General features: G+C 58.6%; 2 non-coding genes across 2 annotated transcripts; both read left to right on the top strand.

Annotated features, from left to right (window-relative positions):
* Nucleotides 1-637: 637 nt before the first annotated feature.
* LOC119388472 (small subunit ribosomal RNA) lies at nt 638-2,452 on the top strand. Its single transcript, XR_005182752.1, has one exon. It is a non-coding gene; the product is annotated as a small subunit ribosomal RNA (ribosomal RNA).
* A 1,680-nt stretch (nt 2,453-4,132) lies between these two features.
* LOC119388430 (5.8S ribosomal RNA) lies at nt 4,133-4,285 on the top strand. Its single transcript, XR_005182717.1, has one exon. It is a non-coding gene; the product is annotated as a 5.8S ribosomal RNA (ribosomal RNA).
* The last annotated feature ends 664 nt before the right edge of the window (nt 4,286-4,949 follow it).

The following is a 4,949-nucleotide window of genomic DNA, read 5'->3' as shown; positions in this document are numbered from 1 at the left end:
ACCGCATCCTCGGTAAAAAATTTACGAGTACGGGCAAAATGCGACCCATGGAGGTCTGGGTACTTATCGCTGCTATTATGTGGGGGTCCCAGAGAGCAGCTGCGCGAAAGCGACCGTGGTGTCTGATATGCGGCGGGCTTCGGCTTCGTCAAGCGTGTCCCACGTATTGCTCGAACGGGTACTCACGGCGCTCGTCTGCAGCCTCATCCGCTTGATGCGTTAGGGGCTGGTTGTCGGACGGAGCTGTTTCCACATATCGAGGTGTGTTCCGTATCGTCCTCGGGCGATTCAAATGCGAAAGCGCCGAAGACGCGGGCGTGACCCGTCGTCTGGCGGCTTTGCCGTCTCGGCTACGTTGCTAGTGCCGACCGGTCCGACAGTGCCGCGGGCTTGGGCAACCCGCATGGCGTGACCGAGTCGATGCAACGAATACGCGAGCATGAACGCGCTTCTTGCCGCGCGGCCACATTCTACCCTGCGGGGAGGAGGCTGCTGCGAGCTCGAACGCCGTCATCTCGGAGTGCAAAGTGCTACCCTTTGCGAAAACGAGCGTGTTGGGGCGCCTGAAGGTGGCCTCCGCAACGCAAAGGCTGCGTCCGGCCAGCCACCGGCGAGGACGGACGCGCAGTCGAACGATTACCTGGTTGATCCTGCCAGTAATCATATGCTTGTCTCAAAGATTAAGCCATGCATGTCTAAGTACATGCCGAAATAAGGCGAAACCGCGAATGGCTCATTAAATCAGTTATGGTTCCTTAGATCGTTTCTTCCTACTTGGATAACTGTGGCAATTCTAGAGCTAATACATGCAGTGAGCCTGGAGCCCTTTGGGTAACGGGTGCTTTTATTAGACCAAGATCGATCGGGTTTCGGCCCGTATTGTGTGGTGACTCTGGATAACTTTGTGCTGATCGCATGGCCACGAGCCGGCGACGTTTCTTTCAAGTGTCTGCCTTATCAACTTTCGATGGTAGGTTACTTGCTTACCATGGTTGTTACGGGTAACGGAGAATCAGGGTTCGATTCCGGAGAGGGAGCCTGAGAAACGGCTACCACATCCAAGGAAGGCAGCAGGCGCGCAAATTACCCACTCCCGGCACGGGGAGGTAGTGACGAAAAATAACAATACGGGACTCTTTTGAGGCCCCGTAATTGAAATGAGTACACTCTAAATCCTTTAACGAGGATCAATTGGAGGGCAAGTCTGGTGCCAGCAGCCGCGGTAATTCCAGCTCCAATAGCGTATACTAAAGCTGCTGCGGTTAAAAAGCTCGTAGTTGGATCTCAGTTCCAGACGAGTAGTGCATCTACCCGATGCGACGGCTCGGACTGAACATCATGCCGGTTCTTTCTTGGTGCACTTCATTGTGTGCCTCGAGATGGCCGGTGCTTTTACTTTGAAAAAATTAGAGTGCTCAACGCAGGCGAGTCGCCTGAATAAACTTGCATGGAATAATAGAACAAGACCTCGTTTCTGTTCTGTTGGTTTTTGGAATACGAGGTAATGATTAAGAGGGACGGACGGGGGCATTCGTATTGCGGCGCTAGAGGTGAAATTCTTGGACCGTCGCAAGACGAACTACTGCGAAAGCATTTGCCAAGAATGTTTTCTTTGATCAAGAACGAAAGTCAGAGGTTCGAAGGCGATCAGATACCGCCCTAGTTCTGACCATAAACGATGCCAACCAGCGATCCGCCTGAGTTACTCAAATGACTCGGCGGGCAGCTTCCGGGAAACCAAAGTATTTGGGTTCCGGGGGAAGTATGGTTGCAAAGCTGAAACTTAAAGGAATTGACGGAAGGGCACCACCAGGAGTGGAGCCTGCGGCTTAATTTGACTCAACACGGGAAAACTTACCCGGCCCGGACACTGGGAGGATTGACAGATTGAGAGCTCTTTCTTGATTCGGTGGATGGTGGTGCATGGCCGTTCTTAGTTGGTGGAGCGATTTGTCTGGTTAATTCCGATAACGAACGAGACTCTAGCCTATTAAATAGGTGCGGGGTTCCCAGCACCTTACAACCTTCTTAGAGGGACAAGCGGCTCCTAGCCGCACGAAACAGAGCAATAACAGGTCTGTGATGCCCTTAGATGTCCGGGGCCGCACGCGCGCTACACTGAAGGAAGCAGCGTGTCTTTATCCCTGTCTGAAAAGACTGGGTAACCCGTGGAACTTCTTTCGTGATTGGGATAGGGGCTTGCAATTGTTCCCCTTGAACGAGGAATTCCCAGTAAGCGCGAGTCATAAGCTCGCGTTGATTACGTCCCTGCCCTTTGTACACACCGCCCGTCGCTACTACCGATTGAATGATTTAGTGAGGTCTTCGGACCGATGTCCGGCGCGGCCTTTCGGTTGCGCCGGTCTGTTGGAAAGATGACCAAACTTGATCATTTAGAGGAAGTAAAAGTCGTAACAAGGTTTCCGTAGGTGAACCTGCGGAAGGATCATTACCGGATCGTGAAGGGTGAGCGCCGCAGTTGCGTCTGCGCCCGACACTTTCTGCCGCCGCCCCCGTTTGTACGCGGGGGTGGCTTTTCCCCACGGGGCTGCCTGAATGTGGAGCGGCACCCCGTGACAAATTGTTGCGCCCAGCGGACGCCAACACCGCGACCTTGGACGGTCGGCCAGGTGGCGAAAGCGGGTATAAACGGCGTAACGCACATCTGGGTCGGCTTTCGACCCGCCACTGCACCGTGGCTCGAAGCGCTCGGACGTCCCTGTCCGGCCGTTGCGGGACCGCCAAGTACGGGAGGAAAGGCGGAGCGCGAACGGTCGGTCACGTCGGTCGAAGGCGAAGCCGCGCGTTGCCGAAAGGGAACCGCGGCCGAGTGCCCTCCCGTCCGTTCGAGCGCGCAAGAACGAGGCCCGACAATTGCGCGACGCCGCCAAGTACGAGAGGAACGGCGAACGCGTCGGCGGTCGGTCATGGAACTTGGCGATGCGATGGCTCGGCCGCACAGCGGCCCAGAAATCCCGCCCTCCGCGGCAAATGCCACCGCGCTCTTGGGAGAGCCGGAGGCTGCCGGCCGGTTCTTGCAGGCGAGGCGAGGTATACGGCGCCGGTTCGCGGTAATGCGCGGCCGGTCAAGGCACGGCGATGTGACGGTGCGGCTGCGTAGTACTCTGAAGGGGAATCGTACGCTCCGCCGTCCCGCCCTCCGCGGCGTGTTGTGTGCAACCGATAGGATGTAGCAGCGCCGGCCGGGTCTCGACCTCGCCACCTCGACTCGGTGCGAGATCGCGGATAGGGGCGCCGACGTTGGCAGGCTTTTCGCCCGCCGCCGAGGGAAAGGCGGCGCTTGCTGCGCAGTACCGAGAAGGGAACCGCGGCTTTGCCACGTCGCGCTCGCCGCGATTAGCGGGTCAGCGCGCTTTGGGAAGGTGCCGCGCCACTGGTCGAAAGAGGACGGACGAGGGACTTGGACGTCCCTTACTTCCGCCTCGAGTAGACTTGGTCGCGGCTCCGGCGCCGAAAGTGGTCCTTGGCACTGGCCTGGTGGATTTTGGAGTGCCGCGCGAGTACGGCGCGCCGGGCTCCACCCGTTGGCTGAAGTAGGCAGCCGGATCGGCATTTGGTGTGAGTTGAGCAAACTGTGGAAGCGAAAGTGCGTGCGAGAAACACCATCTCGAAATATGGGTGGCACGCGACTGGGTCCCGGGAAGCGGTGGGTGGAAAGGGACCCGCCCGAAGGGCAAAAAAGTCGCGAAACGAGACAGCAGACTCGTGTCGATGGGGCCGAACACTCCGCTCCTCCAGGGAGCAAGACGGAGGCGGCCCACCCGAGGCAGTGTAGCCGCCGAGACCCGCAACGCATGCCGGCTCTTATCTGTTGGTCGGTGTGCGATTTTCAAATGTTAGGTGGGTCGATGAGTGCGAGCACACAAAGAAACCTACGGGTCCGGCCTGGGAAACCGGCTTCGACGAAACCCTGAAAACGAGATGAAAAGCACGCGCGAGTAGCGGAAGCGACGCGCCCACGAGAACCACCGTTGTTCGATTCGCGGCCGCCGAACAGGCGCGGCGGAGTTGGGGGAGAGCGCGCTGGAAAGCGCCCTCCGAAGCCACCGTTGGGTCAAGTGCCTAAAACCACTGGTTGTAACTGTACGGAATTGAACAATCATTTTTTCACGACTCTAAGCGGTGGATCACTCGGTTCTCGGGTCGATGAAGAACGCAGCCAGCTGCGAGACTTGGTGTGAATTGCAGGACACACTGAGCACTGATTCTTTGAACGCACATTGCGGCCTTGGGTCTTCCCTTGGCTTCGTCTGTCTGAGGGTCGGATCACATATCAAGAGAGACTTCGGCGCACAAGGGAACGTGAGCCGTCGACTCGTTTTGACCGTGTCGGCATCACGGACAGCACGTTGAACGCTACGGCAAAGCGACAACGGCCGCTCGAAAGGCGAGAGACGGTGGCGAACGTCGTGCCGGAGGCCCGACCGAAACGGGGCAACCGACTGCACCGAGGTGATGGCACCAACAAAGACCGCCGCAGGACTCGAATCGGAATGAGCCTGCAGGGAAAGCGCGGCGAGGTAGCGTACTCCTCTCTGCGACCGAGGGCGCAAATCTGCGAGAGACTCGGACGCGCAACTGGAACGCACGGTGCATACGGGGAGCGAAAGCCGGCCAGCGAGCTCCCCCAGCCGGTGTGCGAAAGTGCGCGAGATCGCATTTTTGCGCTTGTTGCCTTCGGAGTAAGCCGGGTCGCCCGCAGACCGGGCGCTCGAACACGCGAGACGGTGACGGCGCCCCTCCGGGCTCTGCCGCGCGAACAGGGAACGTTCGTGCGCGGAGGTGAGGGGTGCGCCCGCGAGCGGTTCGGTGCGTACGTGGCCTGCGGGCAGAAGGTGCGGCGACTCGTCGCGAAGCGGAAAAATGTCTCCCGCTCGAGTGCGCCACGTTGCGAAGCCTGAAGCGTTCCGTCGTAGTCCGCCGTCGGT

The sequence above is a fragment of the Rhipicephalus sanguineus genome, chromosome 3 (genome assembly GCF_013339695.2).
Source record: "Rhipicephalus sanguineus isolate Rsan-2018 chromosome 3, BIME_Rsan_1.4, whole genome shotgun sequence".
NCBI lineage: Eukaryota > Metazoa > Arthropoda > Arachnida > Ixodida > Ixodidae > Rhipicephalus > Rhipicephalus sanguineus.
The sequence above is the reverse complement of the archived record's forward strand: the minus strand, read 5'-3'. Positions and strand labels throughout refer to the sequence as shown.